A 19,276-nucleotide genomic window follows, 5' to 3' on the forward strand; every position below is an offset into this window, starting at 1 on the left:
GGGCTGCCCCTGCTGGGTTTTCCCTGAGGAGCTGCTGAAGGTTCAGCCTGGCTCTGTGCAGGCATTACAGATGAGCAGATCCACTGCTTGCATTGGCTTGGAAATGACCCTCCAAGGTCATCTTGTCCAACTCTGCTGCAGTCAGCAGGGGCATCTCCACCTCGAACAGGCAGCCCAGGGCCACGCCACACCTGAGCGTGAATGTCTCCAGGGACAGAGCCTCCGCCGCAGCCCTGGGCAGCCTCTCTTGTGCAGAACCTCCTCCTGATGGCCAAAGTAAATCTCCCCTGCTCCAGTTGCAAACCACTGCCCCTCAGCCTGTCACCCCAAGCCCTTCGAAACAGCTTCTCCCCAGTCTTCATGCAGGTCCTTTTCAGATATTGAAATGCAGCTCTAAGGTCTCCCCAGAGCCTTCTCTTCTCCAGGCTCAACAGCCCCAACTCTCCCAAGCCTCACTTCCTAGCAGTGGTGCTCCAGCCCTCTGCCCATCTTTGTGGCCTCCTCTGGCCCCACTCCACCATGTAGGATAGGATAGGATAGGATAGGATAGGATAGGATAGGATAGGATAGGATAGGATAGGATAGGATAGGATAGAATAGAATAGAGTAGAATAGAATAGAATAGAATAGAATAGACCAGGTTGGAAGAGACCTTTGAGATCATCAACTCCAACCTATCACCAGCACAATGTAATCAACTAAACCATGGCTCCAAGGGCCTCATCCAGGCTCTTCCTCAACACCTCCAGGGATGGGGACTCCACCACCTCCCTGGGCAGCACATCCCAGTGGCCAATCTCTCTTTCTAATGAAGAACTTCTTCCTAACCTCCAGCCTAAACCTCTCCTGGCACAGCTTGAGACTGTGTCCTCTTGTTCTGGTGCTGCTTGCCTGGCAGAAGAGACCAACCCCCACCTGGCTACAGCCTCCCTGCAGGGAGTTGGAGAGAGCAAGAAGGTCTCCCCTGAGCCTCCTCTTCTGCAGGCTAAGCAACCCCAGCTCCCTCAGCCTCTCCTCCCAGGGCTGTGCTCCAGACCCCTCCCCAGCTTTGTTGCCCTTCTCTGGACACCTTCAAGTCTCTCAATGTCCTTCTTAAACTGAGGAGCCCAGAACTGGACACAGGACTCTGTGCCACACAGAAAGCAGCAGTCACATGAGGCTTACTAGGCAACAGCAGCATGAGGAAGATGAAGGAGCCAGGAGAGGAACAGTCCTGAGGTGATGGAGGAAGGAGCCACAAAAAGTTTAGTGCAGAATGTTTTACCACTTCTCTGCTCATTGCCTGCAGAAGATACAACCTCTGCCTGGCAGCTGCCTGATGGCTGGGCACAAAGAGGATCTGAGAGCTGGAAGCCCTCTGATGTGAGGTCAGGCTGAGAGCATTGGGGTTGTTCACCTTAGAGAAGAGAAGGCTCCAGGGAGACCTTCTGGTGGCATTGCAGTGCTTCAAGGGCACAGCAGAAAGCTGGGGACAGAGTTTGGAGCAGGGCCAGATGGGACAGGACAAGGGGGGATGGTTGGAAAGGGCAAGAGGGAGCTTGAGAGTGGAGAGAAGGGAGAAAGGTTTGGCACTGAGGGTGGGGAGAGCCTGGCCCAGGCTGCCCAGAGAGCTGGGAGCTGCCCCATGGCTGGCAGCAGTGCAGGGGAGGTTGGTTGGGGCTGTGAGCAGCCTGCTGGGGCTGGGGCTGTCCCTGCAGGCTGCAGGGGGCTGGACTGAATGACTTTTAGAGGTCACTTCCAACCCAAAGCACTCTATTATTCTGTGATTCTGTGTATTCAACAGTGATCCCAAACATGCTCCCCCACATTCCACCCACTCCCTCCCAGCCTCCTCTCCTGTCTCTCTCCATAATCCCTCCTGTGCCTCTGAGCCAGGGCCCTGCAAATCCTCCACAGCTCCAACCTCTGCTTAGCTTGCTGGCTGCTGCTGTCCTTGGGTTTCTTCCAGACTCCTGATCTTCAGAAGGACATGCAGAGAGAGCCTCTGTGGTGTGCAGGGAGCAGGGATGACCTTTCCAGGGACCTGCAGAAGTAATGAATGCTCCAAGGGACTGAGGATTCAAAACCCAAGGTCTTTCTTCAAGCACAATTTCCCAGCAGAGTGTTGGGGCTGTGAGAGGAATCATGGAATCATAGAATCAACAAGGTTGGAAAAGACCTCAGAGATCAGCAAGTCCAACTTGGCACCCAACACCTCCTGACTACTAGACCATGCCTCCAAGTGCCACATCCAAGCCCCTCTTGAACACCTCCAGGGATGGGGACTCCACCACCTCCCTGGGCAGCACATCCCAATGGCCAATTCCTCTCTCTGGGAAGAACTTTCTCCTCACCTCCAGCCTAAACTTCCCCTGGCACAGCTTGAGACTGTGTCCTCTTGTTCTGGTGCTGCTTGCCTGGGAGAAGAGACCAACCCCCAGCTGGCTCCAACCTCCCTTCAGGGAGTTGGAGAGAGCAAGAAGGTCTCCCCTGAGCCTCCTCCTCTCCAGGCTAAGCAACCCCAGCTCCCTGGAGAGAGGAAGGGTCTCTGTAGACCTCAACTCAGCAGAGATTTTAACCCGTGCCATCCAGTCAGGAAAATCAGCATGGTGATGGCACAGGTGGCTGAGGGCTTCTTGAACTGGGACCAGTGTCCTACACTCAGTGCTAGGCTGCTTTGAGCTGTTTTAGGGAGCAGCTGGAGAGACCAAGAAGGCCAAGGGCATCCTGGCCTGCAGCAGGAAGAGTGTGGCCAGCAGGAGCAGGGAGGTCATTGTGCCCTGTGCTCAGCACTGCTGAGGCCACACCTGGAGTCCTGTGTCCAGTTCTGGGCTCCTCAGGTTAGGAAAGAGGTTGAGCTGCTGGAAGGTGTCCAGAGAAGGGCAAGAAAGCTGGGGAGGGGTCTGGAGCACAGCCCTGGGAGGAGAGGCTGAGGGAGCTGGGGTTGCTTAGCCTGCAGAAGAGGAGGCTCAGGGGAGACCTTCTTGCTCTCTGCAACTCCCTGCAGGGAGGTTGGAGCCAGCTGGGGGTTGGTCTCTTCTGCCAGGCAAGCAGCAGCAGAACAAGAAGACACAGTCTCAAGCTGTGCCAGGGGAGGTTCAGGATGGATGTTAGGAAGAAATTCTCCCCAGCCAGAGAGATTGGCCACTGGGATGTGCTGCCCAGGGAGGTGGTGGAGTCCCCATCACTGGAGGTGTTTAGGAGGAGATTCCTGGGGTGCTTGGTGCCATGGTTTAGTTGATCAGATGGTGCTGGGTGATAGGTTGGACTTGGTGATCTCCAAGGTCTCTTCCAACCTGGTTAATTCTATTCTATTCTATTCCATTCCATTCCATTTGAGTGTACCAGGCTATTACAGTAGGCTGGGGTGGGGGTTTGGGGTTTATTTTGCTGTCTCTGAGGAAAACAAGGCCCAAAACACTTCCCTGCTCTCTCCTTCATAGCATTTCCCTGGGCCTTTGGAGCTGAATTCCTGTTGGAACCCAGCTCCTCTCAAAAGCCATAAAGCAAAGCAACCCAGGTAGGCACTGGGTTGAAAAAAAGAGAGAGAGAGAGAGAGAATGATTTGGATGAGCTGTGGGAGTGGAGAAGTCAATTTTCCAGCAGAAAGAAATTCCCACTGCTCTGGGGGAAGACTAACACTCTCTGTCAAAGCTTCCTTGTTTTCCTCTCTGTCATCCCATAACAGCAATCCCCAAACAAAGCCCCTGCAAAGCTCTCCCTGTGTCATGCTAAACCACCTTCCGTGTTGAAGTGGCAGCCGGAGGAGCAAGGGGAGGGAGGGTTTGCCAGCCTGACAAGGAGGGTTTGCATCCCCTAGGAGCTAGGAGCAGGCAGGTGTTTGCCTCTGCAGTGCTGCTCCATACCTTTCCAGGGCTCTGTGGCCCTCAGGCTGGGGGCAGAGTGGCTGAGAGCAGGCAGGCAGAGAGGGACCTGGGGCTGCTGGTTGATGGTAGGCTGAACATGAGCCTGCAGTGTGCCCAGGCGGCTAAGAAGGCCAAGGGCATCCTGGCCTGCAGCAGGAAGAGTGTGGCCAGCAGGAGCAGGGAAGTCCTTGTGCCCTGTGCTCAGCACTGCTGAGGCCACACCTGGAGTCCTGTGGCCAGTTCTGGGCTCCTCAGGTTAGGAAAGAGGTTGAGCTGCTGGAAGGTGTCCAGAGAAGGGCAAGAAAGCTGGGGAGGGGTCTGGGGCACAGCCCTGGGAGGAGAGGCTGAGGGAGGTTCAGGATGGATGTTAGGAAGAAATTCTTCCCAGCAAGAGAGATTGGCCACTGGGATGTGCTGCCCAGGGAGGTGGTGGAGTCCCCATCCCTGGAGGTGTTTAGGAAGAGCCTGGATGAGGCCCTTGGTGCCATGGTTGAGTTGATCAGATGGTGCTGGGGGAGAGGTTGGACTTGATGATCTCGAAGGTCTTTTCCAACCTGGTTAATTCTATCCTATCCTATCCTATCCTATCCTATCCTATCCTATCCTATCCTATCCTATCCTATCCTATTAATCTCTAGCACTGAAGCCCTTTCTTGCAATAATTCATCTGGCAGGTGACAAAAGCAGGCAGGGGGAATGCCCTGCTCCAGGTGCAGGGGGGAGATCCCAGCTGGCTGGTGACTAAAGCAGGCAGGGGGAATGCCCTGCTCCTGGTGCAGGGGGGAGATCCCAGCTGGCTGGTCACTAAAGCAGGCAGGGGGAAAGCCCTGCTCCAGGTGCAGGGGGGAGATCCCAGCTGGCTGGGATCTAAAGCAGGCAGGGGGAAAGCCCTGCTCCAGGTGCAGGGGGGAGATCCCAGCTGGCTGGTCACTAAAGCAGGCAGGGGGAAAGCCCTGCTCCTGGTGCAGGGGGGAGATCCCAGCTGGCTGGTCACTAAAGCAGGCAGGGGGAAAGCCCTGCTCCTGGTGCAGGGGGGAGATCCCAGCTGGCTGGTGACTAAAGCAGGCAGGGGGAAAGCCCTGCTCCTGGTGCAGGGGGGAGATCCCAGCTGGCTGGTGACAAAAGCAGGCAGGGGGAATGCCCTGCTCCAGGTGCAGGGGGGAGATCCCAGCTGGCTGGTCACTAAAGCAGGCAGGGGGAATGCCCTGCTCCTGGTGCAGGGGGGAGATCCCAGCTGGCTGGTGACAAAAGCAGGCAGGGGGAATGCCCTGCTCCTGGTGCAGGGGGGAGATCCCAGCTGGCTGGTGACAAAAGCAGGCAGGGGGAATGCCCTGCTCCTGGTACATAGAGGGGAGATCCCAGCTGGCTGGTGACTAAAGCAGGCAGGGGGAAAGCCCTGCTCCTGGTGCAGGGGGGAGATCCCAGCTGGCTGGGATCTAAAGCAGGCAGGGGGAAAGCCCTGCTCCTGGTGCAGGGGGGAGATCCCAGCTGGCTACTTTCTGCCCAGGCAGCACTGACCACTCAGGGCTCTGCTGATCTGTCTGCAGCCCTGGGGAGGGTGCATCACTCACACCCATCCTTCCTCTGCTGGCAGAAATCTGCTCTGAGCTGCAGCTCCTTCCAGGCCATTCTTTCCTTGTCTTTGAATCGTGTTTGGAGTCTGCAGGGTCCCTGGCCTGAGCTGGGCTGCCGAGCTGTGATTGCTCTGCTGAGCCTGAGGTATCACTTCTGATCCGTGGCTGGGAGTGCACATTATCCATTGCCAGCAGTGAATGTGTGGCCTCAAAAGATGTGCAAGGCAGCCTTTGCACATGCTGATTTCCAGCAGAACCAGCTCTTTCAACCACATCTTTCAGCTCCCAGCCAAAGCAAGGGCAGCTCTGCTTGGGAGCAGACCTTACTACAGTCTGAAGGGGGCTACAGGGAAGCTGGGGAGGGACTTTTGAGGGTGTCAGGGAGTGGTAGGACTGGGGTGGGGATGGAACAAAACTAGGAGTGGGGAAATAAAACTAGAAGTGGGGAGATTCAGATTGCATGTGAGGAAGAAGTTGTTGCCCATGAGGGTGGTGAGAGCCTGGCACAGGCTGCCCAGGGAGGTGGTGGAAGCCTCCTGCCTGGAGGTGTTTGCAGCCAGGCTGGAGGTGGCTGTGAGCAACCTGCTGTGGTGTAAGGTGTCCCTGGCCATGGCAGGGGGGTTGGGACTGACTGAGCCTTGAGGTCCCTTCCAACCCTGACAGCTCTATGATGCTATGATTAGCTTGTCTGGGGTGCAGCCCCACCTGCTGCTGCTGAGAGCACCTTGGTGCCCATTGATAAGGGCCACAGCAACCCTGTGTGGGAGGTGTGAGACCTCATCCTAAGGGTTCTCCTTCTCATGCTCCCCCCACATCCAAAGTCTGTCCCTGACCTCAGGCTGACATCCCAGGGCAGGGGGTTTGGAACTGGCTGATCCTTGAGGTCCCCTCCAGCCCTGACAATTCTATGACACTAGGATCTGCTCTTCCTTTCATTGCTCCCTGGTGCCCTGGGGCAGAGGGTGAGGACCAACTGAAGGGCAAGATGGAGCTGAGCTTGAGAGGAATCAAACACTGGAACAGGCTCCCCAGGGAAATGGTTGAATGCCCAACCCTGGAGGTGTTTAAAAGCCACAGAGCTGTGGTGCTGAGGGCCATGGCTTAGCAGCAGCCTTGGCAGAGTTAGGGACTGCTTGGATTTGCTGACCTTGAAGGTCTTTTCCAACCAAGCCAATTCTGTTGTTTTAAATGGCCCAAGGGTCTTGGCTTACTGATTGGGAAGCTGAGGCACAGAGTGCTGGGGAGTGGAACCATGAAAGCACAGAATGATTTGGGTTGGGCTACACTTGTAGCCCCAGAAGAAGGTGGCAGGAAAGCCTGCTTGAAAAGAAGGCCTGGGACCTGTCTTGTTCAACATCTCTGTGGGTGCCAGGGACAGTGGCACTGAGTGCAGCCTCAGCAGGGTTGCTGCTGACACCAAGCTGTGTGGGGCAGCAGACAGCTGGAGGGAAGGGATCCATCCAGAGGGAGCTGGGCAGGCTGGAGAGGTGGGCACAAGCCAAGCTCAGGAGGTTCAACCAGACCAAGGGCAGGGTCCTGCAGCTGGGTGGAGGCAACCCCAGGCACAAATGCAGGCTGGGCAGGGACTGGCTGGAAAGTAGCCCTGAGGAGAGAGCCTTGGGGGTGCTGGGGGAGGAGAAGCTCAGCAGGAGCTCTCAGTGTGCACTTGCAGCCCAGAGAGCCAAGCAGAGCCTGGGCTGCAGCAAGAGAAGTGTGGCCAGCAGGGCCAGGGAGGGGATTCTCCCCCTCTGCTCAGCTCTGGGGAGACCCCACCTGGAGTACTGCCTCCAGCTCTGGAGCCCCTATTGCAAGAGGGATCTGGAGGTGCTGGAAGGTGTCCAGAGCAGGGCCAGGAGGATGAGCAGAGGGCTGGAGCTGCTCTGCTGTGAGCACAGACTGAGGGAGTTGGGGCTGTTCAGTCTGGAGAAGAGAAGGCTCTGAGGTGACCTCATTGTGGCCTTCCAGGATCTGCAGGGGGCTCCAAGAAGGCTGGGGAGGGACTGCTCAGGATCTCAGGCAGTGATAGGACTAGGGGGAATGGAATGAAGCTGGGGGTGGGGAGATTCAGGCTGGAGGTGAGGAGGAAGTTCTTCCCCATGAGAGTGGTGAAGCCCTGGGATGGGTTGTCCAGGGAGGTGGTTGAGGCCCCATCTCTGGAGGTGTTTAAGCCCAGGCTGGCTGAGGCTCTGGCCAGGCTGATCTAGTGTGGGGTGTCCCTGCCCATGGCAGGGGGGTTGGAACTGGATGATCCTGGTGGTCCCTTCCAACCCTGACTGATTCTATGATACTATGAGACATGTCAGCCTGCTTCAGAAGGCAGTGGCTGACTCCTGGAGCCACAGCATGCTTCAGGTTGGATGGGACAGCAGCAGCCAGCAAGCTAAGCAGAGGTTGGAGCTGTGGAGGATTTGCAGGGCCCTGGCTCAGAGGCACAGGAGGGATTATGGAGAGAGACAGGAGAGGAGGCTGGGAGGGAGTGGGTGGAATGTGGGGGAGCATGTTTGGGATCACTGTTGAATACATAGAATCAGATTAATTAAGTGGTTTGGGTTGGAAGGGACCTCTAAAGCTCACCCAGTCCACCCCTCCCTGCAGCCAGCAGGGACAGCCCCAGCCCCGGCAGGCTGCCCGCAGCCCCAGCCCCGGCAGGCTGCCGACAGCCCCAGCCCCGGCAGGCTGCCCGCAGCCCCAGCCCCGGCAGGCTGCTCGCAGCCCCAGCCCCGGCAGGCTGCCCCCAGCCCCAGCCCCGGCAGGCTGCTCACAGCCCCAGCCCCGGCAGGCTGCCCCCAGCCCCAACCCCGGCAGGCTGCCCACAGCCCCAACCCCGGCAGGCTGCCCGCAGCCCCAGCCCCGGCAGGCTGCCCGCAGCCCCAGCCCCGGCAGGCTGCCCGCAGCCCCAACCCCGGCAGGCTGCTCACAGCCCCAACCCCGGCAGGCAGCTCGCAGCCCCAACCCCGGCAGGCTGCCCGCAGCCCCAACCCCGGCAGGCTGCCCCCAGCCCCAGCCCCGGCAGGCTGCCCGCAGCCCCAGCCCCGGCAGGCTGCCCGCAGCCCCAGCCCCGGCAGGCTGCCGACAGCCCCAGCCCCGGCAGGCCGCTCGCAGCCCCAACCCCGGCAGGCTGCCGGCAGCCCCAACCCCGGCAGGCTGCCGACAGCCCCAGCCCCGGCAGGCTGCCCGCAGCCCCAGCCCCGGCAGGCTGCCCGCAGCCCCAGCCCCGGCAGGCTGCCCGCAGCCCCAGCCCCGGCAGGCTGCCCGCAGCCCCAGCCCCGGCAGGCTGCCGACAGCCCCAGCCCCGGCAGGCTGCCCGCAGCCCCAGCCCCGGCAGGCTGCCCGCAGCCCCAACCCCGGCAGGCTGCCGACAGCCCCAACCCCGGCAGGCTGCCGACAGCCCCAGCCCCGGCAGGCTGCCCGCAGCCCCAGCCCCGGCAGGCTGCCCGCAGCCCCAGCCCCGGCAGGCTGCCCGCAGCCCCAGCCCCGGCAGGCTGCCGACAGCCCCAGCCCCGGCAGGCTGCCCGCAGCCCCAGCCCCGGCAGGCTGCCCGCAGCCCCAGCCCCGGCAGGCTGCCCGCAGCCCCAGCCCCGGCAGGCTGCCCGCAGCCCCAACCCCGGCAGGCAGCTCGCAGCCCCAGCCCCGGCAGGCTGCCCCCAGCCCCAGCCCCGGCAGGCTGCCCGCAGCCCCAACCCCGGCAGGCAGCTCGCAGCCCCAGCCCCGGCAGGCTGCCCCCAGCCCCAGCCCCGGCAGGCTGCCCGCAGCCCCAACCCCGGCAGGCTGCTCACAGCCCCAACCCCGGCAGGCAGCTCGCAGCCCCAACCCCGGCAGGCAGCTCGCAGCCCCAACCCCGGCAGGCTGCCCGCAGCCCCAACCCCGGCAGGCTGCCCGCAGCCCCAGCCCCGGCAGGCTGCCGACAGCCCCAGCCCCGGCAGGCTGCCCGCAGCCCCAACCCCGGCAGGCTGCCGACAGCCCCAGCCCCGGCAGGCTGCCCGCAGCCCCAGCCCCGGCAGGCTGCCCGCAGCCCCAGCCCCGGCAGGCTGCCCGCAGCCCCAGCCCCGGCAGGCTGCCGACAGCCCCAGCCCCGGCAGGCTGCCCGCAGCCCCAGCCCCGGCAGGCTGCCCGCAGCCCCAGCCCCGGCAGGCTGCCCGCAGCCCCAACCCCGGCAGGCAGCTCGCAGCCCCAGCCCCGGCAGGCTGCCCGCAGCCCCAACCCCGGCAGGCAGCGCACAGCCCCAGCCCCGGCAGGCTGCTCGCAGCCCCAGCCCCGGCAGGCCGCCCGCAGCCCCAGCCCCGGCAGGCTGCCCCCAGCCCCAGCCCCGGCAGGCTGCCCGCAGCCCCAGCCCCAGCCCCGGCAGGCTGCTCACAGCCCCAACCAACCTCCCCTGCACTGCTGCCAGCCATGGGGCAGCTCCCAGCTCTCTGGGCAGCCTGGGCCAGGCTCTCCCCACCCTCAGTGCCAAACCTTTCTCCCTTCTCTCCCCTCTCAAGCTCCCTCTTTCAGTTTCACACCATCCTCCCTTGGTCCCGTCACATCAATCCCTGCTCTGAAGTCTGTCCCCAGCCTTCCTGCTGTGCCCTTGAAGCACTGCAAGGCCACCTGAAGATGTCTCTGGAGCCTCCTCTGGAAACCCATCAGATTTCTGAGGAGCTGGGGCTAGCAGGACCACTTCCACTTCATTGACCTCCTGCTTGTGAGCCCCTGGCAGCAGAAGGCTCTCCCTTTCCTGCCCCCTGATGACTTGGCCTTGCCAGCTGGGAAGCTGAAGGCTTTTCTTCTGCCTTGAACCACCACAGCAATCAGGAGAAAACTTCTTGTGAAGGCTTCCTGCTGCCCCACCCCTATTTTTGGGGGTAAAATTCTCTTTTCCTGGAGGAAGGCAGCGTTCCCTTGCCTCCCCCTAAGAGGCTGATCCTTAGGGAATGGCAGGATCTGTCCCAGAGGTGTGAAAGCTGTCATTTGTCAGCACAGAGAGCCCACCCCGGCCCCTGCAGTGACAAATCATTGTCACTCGGGCAATCAGGCTGCAGAGACAGAGCCATTCATCACTGCTCTTTGCTAAACGAAGCTCTTCCCTCCCTCCTGCCAGCCTCTTGCACAGCTACAGGCAACAGCTGCCTGGGCACGGGCTGGCACAGGTCCCCCCCGAGCCCCCTGCTGTCACTCAAAGCCTGAACGACCCAGCAGAGGTGAGAGGTGTAGCCAGGCCTGCACTGCCCTCCCAGGCAGCCTCTGCCAGGGAAGAGAGCAGACAGAGTAAGGACACTTGGTTCTCCTTGCCTCTCTTGATTCTCTTTGCCTCTCCTGCTTCTCTCTGCCTCTCCTGCTACTCTCTGCCTCTCCTGCTACTCTCTGCCTCTCCTGCTTCTCTCTGCCTCTCCTGCTTCCCTCTGCCTCTCCTGCTTCCCTTTGCCTCTCCTGCTTCCCTTTGCCTCTCCTGCTTCCCTTTGCCTCTCCTGCTTCCCTTTGCCTCTCCTGCTTCCCTTTGCCTCTCCTGCTTCCCTTTGCCTCTCCTGCTTCCCTTTGCCTCTCCTGCTTCCCTTTGCCTCTCCTGCTTCCCTTTGCCTCTCCTGCTACTCTCTGCCTCTCCTGCTACTCTCTGCCTCTCCTGCTTCCCTTCGCCTCTCCTGCTTCCCTTCGCCTCTCCTGAATGCTAAGCCAGGCTTGCAGCAGCCTCCAGAGATGCTGCTGTGAGCTGGGTAGCTCGTCTTGCCTGCTCCTCTTGCACTTCAAATGAGAAAGGTTTGGCTGGGACTGGCAACTAAGAGAATCATAGAATCACAGAATCAATAAGGTTGGAAGAGACCTCAAAGGTCATCAAGCCCAACCTATCACCCAACACCTCATGACTACCAAACCATGGCTCCAAGTGCCACATCCAGTCCCCTCTTGAACACCTCCAGGGCTGGGGACTCCACCACCTCCCTGGGCAGCCTGTTTCAATCCCTGACCACCCTTGCAGCAAAGAAATTTTCCCTAATCTCCAAACTAAACCTCCCCTGGTACTACTTGAAGCCATTTCCTCTCATCCTATCACTTGTTACTTGAGGGAGGAGATTGGTTCACACCTCATTATAACCTCATTCAGGGAATTGTAAAGAGTGAGGTCTGCCCTCAGCCTCCTTTGCTCCATGCTAGGAGGAGCAGGGAAGTCCTTGTGCCCTGTGCTCAGCACTGCTGAGGCCACACCTGGAGTCCTGTGTTCAGTTCTGGGCTCCTCAGGTCAGGAAAGAGGTTGAGCTGCTGGAAGGTGTCCAGAGAAGGGCAACAAAGCTGGGGAGGGGTCTGGAGCACAGCCCTGGGAGGAGAGGCTGAGGGAGCTGGGGTTGCTTAGCCTGCAGAAGAGAAGGCTCAGGGGAGACCTTCTTGCTCTCTGCAACTCCCTGCAGGGAGGTTGAAGCCAGGAGGGGTTTGATCTCTTCTCCCAGGCAAGCAGCATCAGAACAAGAGGACACAGTCTCAAGCTGTGCCAGGGGAGGTTCAGGCTGGATGTTAGGAAGAAATTCTTCCCAGCAAGAGAGATTGGCCACTGGGATGTGCTGCCCAGGGAGGTGGTGGAGTCCCCATCCCTGGAGGTGTTTAGGAAGAGCCTGGATGAGGCCCTTGGAGCCATGGTTTAGTAGTCCTGAGGTCTTGGGTGGTAGGTTGGACTTGATAATCTTTGAGGTCTTTTCCATCCTCACTGATTCTATGTTTCTATGGTGCCATGGTTTAGTTGATCAGATGGTGTTGGGTGCTAGGTTGGACTTGATGATCTCTGAGGTCTTTTCCAACCTGGTTCATTCTGTGTTCTGCAAATGCTGACCACCCCCAGTTCCCTCAGCCCCTCCTCACCAGCCCTGCTCCCCAGACCCTTCACCAGAGCTTCATTGCCCTTCCAAGTCCTACCCAGAGTTCAAACCACATTCAAGCCTCTTCTCCAAACCCTCAGCTGTTCCCTAGAGCTGGAGCTCAGAGGATTTCCTTTGCAGACAGGCCTTGGAGCTGAGCCAGCCCAGCCATCCTGAACTCCTCTAATTAGTCAAAATAGGAAGGTGAATTATTTCCTGACAAAAGATGTAGGTAGAGAGGATTTTTTAAGGCTTCATTAACCCAGGTGCTGGCAGGGTTGGGCTGCACAGCTCAGTAGCCTGAGCATGTGCTGGAGAGCAGATTCTGATCTCTATAATTAACAGGCACTGAATTATTTGACAGATTGGAGAAACATTTCAATATGTGTTCCAACAGGGGAGCTGATTGGCATTGCTGTGGTCCTTCCCTCCTAAGGAACTTTGAAGAGAGGTGGCAGCAGTGTTGGCTAATGAGGCCTGGGGTGTTCTGGAGGGCACAGGTGAAGTCTGATGTCCATCTCCAGGCTGGTCATAGAATCCTAGAATTGGCAGGGTTGGAAGGGACCTCAAAGCTCAGCCTCAGTTCTAACCCCCCTGCCATGGGCAGGGACACCTCACACCGCAGCAGGTTGCTCACAGCCACCTCCAGCCTGGCTGCAAACACCTCCAGGCAGGAGGCTGTCACCACCTCCCTGGGCAGCCTGTGCCAGGCTCTCACCACCCTCCTGGGCAACAACTTCTTCCTCACAGCCAATCTGAACCTCCCCAGTTCTAGTTTTGCTCCATTGCCTCAGTTCTATCACTCCCTGACACCTTCAAAAGTCCCTCCCCAGCTTTCTTGCAGCCCCCTGCAGATCCTGGAAGGCCACAATGAGGTCTCCTGGGAGCCTTCTCCTCTCCAGCCTGCACAACCCCAACTCCCTCAGGCTGTCCTCATAGCAGAGCAGCTCCAGCCCTCTGCTCCTCCTCCTGGCCCTGCTCTGGACACCTTCCAGCACGATGGCCTTTAAAGGCCTCTTCCAAACCAGTGCATTCTATGCTGTGATGATTGATTCTATGATAATTCTATGATAATTCTATGATTCTATGATTTAATGATTCAATGATTTGTTGATTCTTTGACTTTTTTAATTCAATGATTTGTTGATTCTTTGATTCTGGGCTCCTCAGCTTAGGAAAGAGGTTGAGCTGCTGGAAGGTGTCCAGAGAAGGGCAAGAAAGCTGGGGAGGGGTCTGGGGCACAGCCCTGGGAGGAGAGGCTGAGGGAGCTGGGGTTGCTTAGCCTGCAGAAGAGGAGGCTCAGGGGAGACCTTCTTGCTCTCTGCAACTCCCTGCAGGGAGGTTGGAGCCAGGTGGGGGTTGGGCTCTTCTGCCAGGCAAGCAGCAGCAGAACAAGAGGACACAGTCTCAAGCTGTGCCAGGGGAGATTTAGGCTGGAGGTGAGTAAGAAATTCTTCCCAGCAAGAGAGGTTGGCCACTGGGATGTGCTGCCCAGGGAGGTGGTGGAGTCCCCATCCCTGGAGGTGTTTAGGAAGAGTCTGGATGAGGCACTTGGTGCCATGGTTGAGTTGATCAGATGGTGCTGGGTGAGAGGTTGGACTTGATGATCTCTGAGGTATTTTCTAACCTAATTACTTCCCTTCCCTTCCCTTCCCTTCCCTTCCCTTCCCTTCCCTTCCCTTCCCTTCCCTTCCCTTCCCTTCCCTTCCCTTCCCTTCCCTTCCCTTCCCTTCCCTTCCCTTCCCTTCCCTTCCCTTCCCTTCCCTTCCCTTCCCTTCCCTTCCCTTCCCTTCCCTTCCCTTCCCTTCCCTTCCCTTCCCTTCCCTTCCCTCCGAACCAAACCTCTCCTCTCCTATCTGAACCTCTGCTATCCTATCCTATCCTAGCCTAGCCTATCCTATCCTATCCTATCCTACCCTACCCTACCCTATCCTTTGATTCCTTGCCTCCTTGATTCCATGATCAAGGCAGCAGCTGCTCTTCAGGTGAAGAAAAGACTCTGGCTAACAAAGCAAGTTGCCTTGCAAAATGAGCAACAATTACCTTTAATTGTTCATCATCGACTGCTAATGATCTGGCCCTCTCCTGGCGAGGGAGAAGTTTAAGGCATCAAAGGCAGAGGCAGAAATAATGCCACAAGCAAGGGATCAGCAATCCCAGGGAAGATTAATGGTTGGCTAATAAGTGAATAGCACCTTAGCCTTCCCTCCTCCTGGGGAAGTAGGCTGAGGAAGGAGGGAACTGAGCAGAATCCAACTGGAGGCTGTTTTGCTACCACCACCATAATTATCAGCCAAAAAAAGGAGACAAACAGTTGGTTCATTTACATGCAGTGAATAAAGTGAATCAGCTCTGTTTTCTCCCGTGGAACAAAAGCAAACAGGAGGAAGACATCCGAGCTGTGCACGCAGCAATTGTTGTCAAACCTCGGCTGGAGCCCAGCAGAAAATATTTGCAGGGGGGGAAAGGGTTTGAGAGCTGGGATGGGAGGGGGAGGGGGGCAGGCTGCAGCTCTGCCACTTCCCTGCTAGCAGCCAAAGCTTCTCAGCGCTCGGAGTTGGTCCTGGGGAGCAGGGCTCTGGGGGGAAAAAACAACCACAGGAGAGAATGAGGCTGCCATGGGAGGACAGAGCCTGGAGGAAGAGGTATTGGAATGGGATGGAATGGAATGGAATGGAATAGAATGGAATAAAATAGAATAAAATAGAATAGGATAGGATGGAGTGGAATAAGATAGGATCGAATAGGATAGGATGGAATGGAATGGAATGGAATGGAATAGAATAGAATAGAATGGAATAGAATAGAATAGAATAGAATAGAATAGAATAGAATAGAATTAACCAGGTTGGAAAAGACCTCAGAGATCATCAAGTCCAACCTCTCACCCAGCACCATCTGGTCAACTAAACCATGGCACCAAGGGCCTCATCCAGGCTCTGCAGAGGGACCTTGCCAGGCTAGACACATGGGCAGAGGCCAAGGGCAGATTGAACACATCCAAGTGCCAGGTTCTACACATTGGCCACAACAACCCCAGGCAGTGCTACAGGCTGGGGGCAGAGTAGCTGAGAGCAGCCAGGCAGAGAGGGACCTGGGGGTAGTGGTGGACAGCAGCTGAACATGAGCCAGCAGTGTGCCCGGGTGGCCAAGAAGGCCAAGGGCATCCTGGCCTGCAGCAGGAAGAGTGTGGCCAGCAGGAGCAGGGAAGTCCTTGTGCCCTGTGCTCAGCACTGCTGAGGCCACACCTGGAGTCCTGTGTCCAGCTCTGGGCTCCTCAGGTCAGGAAAGAGGTTGAGCTGCTGGAAGGTGTCCAGAGAAGGGCAAGAAAGCTGGGGAGGGGTCTGGAGCACAGCCCTGGGAGGAGAGGCTGAGGGAGCTGGGGTTGCTTAGCCTGCAGAAGAGGTGGCTCAGGGGAGACCTTCTTGCTCTCTGCAACTCCCTGCAGGGAGGTTGGAGCCAGGTGGGGGTTGGGCTCTTCTGCCAGGCAAGCAGCAGCAGAACAAGAGGACAGAGTCTCAAGCTGTGCCAGGGGAGGTTCAGGCTGGAGGTGAGGAGAAAGTTCTTCCCAGCAAGAGAGATTGGCCACTGGGATGTGCTGCCCAGGGAGGTGGTGGAGTCCCCATCCCTGGAGGTGTTTAGGAAGAACCTGGATGAGGCACTTGGAGCCATGGTTTAGTTGATCAGATGGTGCTGGGTGAGAGGTTGGACTCGACAATCTCAAAGTTCTTTTCCACCCTGGTTAATTCCATTCCATTCCATTCCATTCCATTCCATTCCATTCCATTCCATTCTAACTCCATTTTAGTCCCCTCCTTGAACAGTGCTGTGCCATGAAAAAGCTGACCTGGCACCACAGAGATCATAACAGTGCTGCTGACAGCCTGCCCTGTACTGCTCCAGGCTGCTCTGCACTGGTCCAGGCCTCCTCTCTTCCAGTGCCTGCATCACTTTGTTGCAGGAAGGTGACTCAAAGGGAGTTTGAGATGCTCCCAGTTACTCCTGTCCTGCTGCCTGGCTCTGCTGTCCAGTTTGGCAAAGTCTTTCCTCTCCTGGATCTGTTTTCTGGGAGGCAGGAGCAGATTGTGCTAACAGCTGAGAGCAGAGCTGACAGCTCTCTCAGCTCTGCTTCTGACCACTAAAAAGAGCAGTAGCTGCTCAGCTTGGCTCACAGCCTGATGGACCTGAAGTCTTTCATAGCTTAGAAGGGAAGGGAGAGGCATGGAGGGTTGGTGTTCACCATGGAGCCTTAACACTCAGCTTTTTGATGCTTCTGGGTGTTGGTGTCCTCCTGAGTCCAAGGCTGTGGTTTGTAACAGTAGATTTTGTCTTGAGGCCATAGGTCAGAGCCTCCAAATGCAATGTGGGGATCATAGAATGGGTTGGGTTGGAAGGGACAGCAAAGCTCAGACAGCTCCAACACCTCTGCCATGGGCAGGGACACCTCCCACCAGCCCAACTTGCTCAAGGTCCCATCCAGCCTGGCCTTGAACACCAGGGAGGTGGTGGAGTCACCATCACTGGAGGTGAGGAGAAAGTTCTTCACTGAGAGAGTTGTTGGCCACTGGGATGTGAACTGCCCAGGGAGGTGGTGGAGTCCCCATCCCTGGAGGTGTTCAAGAGGGGCTTGGATGTGGCACTTGGAGCCATGGTCTAGTCATGAGGTCTGTGGTGACAGGTTGGACTTGATGATTCTTGAGCTCTCTTCCAACCTTGGTGATTCTGTGTTTAGGAAGAGACTGGATGGGGTGCTTGGTGCCATGGTTTAGTTGGTTGGAGGGTGCTGGGTGATAGGTTGGACTTGATGATCTCAAAGGTCTCTTCCAACCTGGTTAATTCTACTCTACTCTACTCTACTCTATCCCATCCCATCCCATCCCATCCCATCCCATCCCATCCCATCCCATCCCATCCCATCCTATCCTATCCCATCCCATCCTATCCTATCCTATCTTCTATTCTAAACCTCCAGGGATGAGGAGTCCACATAGTTGGCCCTTGACTGCCAAGGGGCAGACAGGTCCCCCTGCACCCCAGCTCTCAAATCCAGGCCAGATTGGAGCCTTCAGCCTCTGCTCTGTAGGGGTCCTTCAGGCCCCATGAATGCTGCACAGTCATCTCCCCTCTGATGCTCACTTCTCCCCTGAGGCTATGGCCATTGCCTCTCCAGACATCCCATTTCCAGTAAAGAAAGGGACTCTGAGTCCTGCCTGTCCTCCAGACCCTTTGGCTTTGTTCAGCTCCTTCCCTGCCTTGCAGCAGCCCAATCTTTCCTGTCCAGGGGTGGACCTCCCCTGTTCTCAGCACCTGCAAACACCTCTCTGCAGTTCCAAGTGTGGCAAAGACACTGAGCAGTTCTACTGCCAGTGGCAGAGATTCTCCCCTCTTTTTGTGCTCATGCCCCAAACTCTTGTTCCCACCTCTTGTGAAGGGGCAGCAGGAAGGGTCCTGCACTTGGATCACAACAACCCCAAGAACAGGCCAGGCTTGGGGCAGAGTGGCTGGAGACTGCCCAGCAGAAAAGGACCTGGAGATGCTGGTTGGCAGGGGCTGAACATGAGCCAGCAGTGCCCAGGTGGCCAAGAAGGCCACCAGCAGCCTGGCCTGGATCAGCAAAATGTGGCCAGGAGGAGTAAGGCAGTGCCCTGGACTGGGCACTGGTGAGGCTGCACCTTGGGTTCTGGGTTCAGTTTGGGGCTTCTTACTCCACCAGCAGCATGGCCTGGATCAGCAAAATGTGGCCAGGAGGAGTAAGGCAGTGATTGTGCCCCTGGACTGGGCACTGGTGAGGCTGCACCTTGGGTTCTGGGTTCAATTTGGGGCTCCTCACTCCACCAGCAGCCTGGCCTGGATCAGCAAAATGTGGCCAGGAGGAGTAAGGTAGTGATTGTGCCCCTGGACTGGGCACTGGTGAGGCTGCACCTTGAGTTTGGGGCTCCTCACTGCAAGAAGGACATTGAGAGGCTGGAGCAGGTCCAGAGAAGGGCAACCAAGCTGGGGAAGGGTCTGGAGAGCAGGGCTGGGGAGGAGCAGCTGAGGGAGCTGGGGGTGTTCAGCATGAAGAAGAGGAGGCTGAGGGAGACCTCATTGCTCTCTACAGCTCCCTGAGAGGAGGCTGCAGTGAGGTGGAGGTTGGGCTCTTCTCTCTAGTCTCAGGTGATAGAACAAAAGGAAATGCCCTGAAAATGTCCCAGGGGAGGTTGAGGCTGGAGATTAGGAATAATTCCTTGGCTGGAAGAGTGCTCAGGGGCTGGCACAGCCTGCCTGGGGAGGTGGTGGCTTCCCCAGCCCTGGAGGTGTTCAGGGAACGTGTGGCCATGGCACTTGGGGCCACGGCACTCGTGGCCATGGTTTGGTGGCCATGGTGGTGTAGGGCTGATGGTTGGGCTGGGTGATCCTGGAGGGCTTTCCCCACCCAAACAATTCAATCACTCTGTGATTCTCTCAGGAGCTGTGGGGCAGGAGAAGGGAGAGGAGTGCTGCTCCATACAGGCAAGCCCAGAGCCTAATGAAACCCAACAGGACTCCTTTTTCCCCTCTTTAAACAACTGTGCCATCACACTTTAATTAAAACCAATTAAACCCCTTTCTATCTTCCTTTTCTTTCCACTTTCTTTCCTTCCTTGTTAATTTCCCAACGTCTCTTGGACTTCTAAAAGCAAACAAAGGGACTGGAATGGCTTTTTCTTCCTCCCCCCTCCCTGACAGGCTTTTAGTGGCAGTAAATTAAGCTCTGTGTGTGTGTGTGTGTGTGCAAGGATTCCAGGCATGAAGACAACACCCAGGAACAGAAAGCTCTGTCTGGCTGAGGCTTTTTTTTGCTCTCCTTCCCGGCATTTAACCAGGTTTTGATGTTCTAAAGACATTCCTGCATGTGAGGCTCTTTGCAGCTCCTAAAAGCCTTTAGTGAGAAATAATTGGGAGCCTTGATCCATTGAGGGAGAGCCTTGGGCTGCTTCGCAGCTCGTTCTGAGAGCTGCCCTGCCCTCGGGGGGGGCTGAAGGGTTGCTTTTGTGTCTTCCCCGTGGCTTAGGCAGGT

Source organism: Dryobates pubescens, chromosome 36 (genome assembly GCF_014839835.1).
Source record: "Dryobates pubescens isolate bDryPub1 chromosome 36, bDryPub1.pri, whole genome shotgun sequence".
Taxonomy (NCBI): Eukaryota; Metazoa; Chordata; class Aves; order Piciformes; family Picidae; genus Dryobates; species Dryobates pubescens.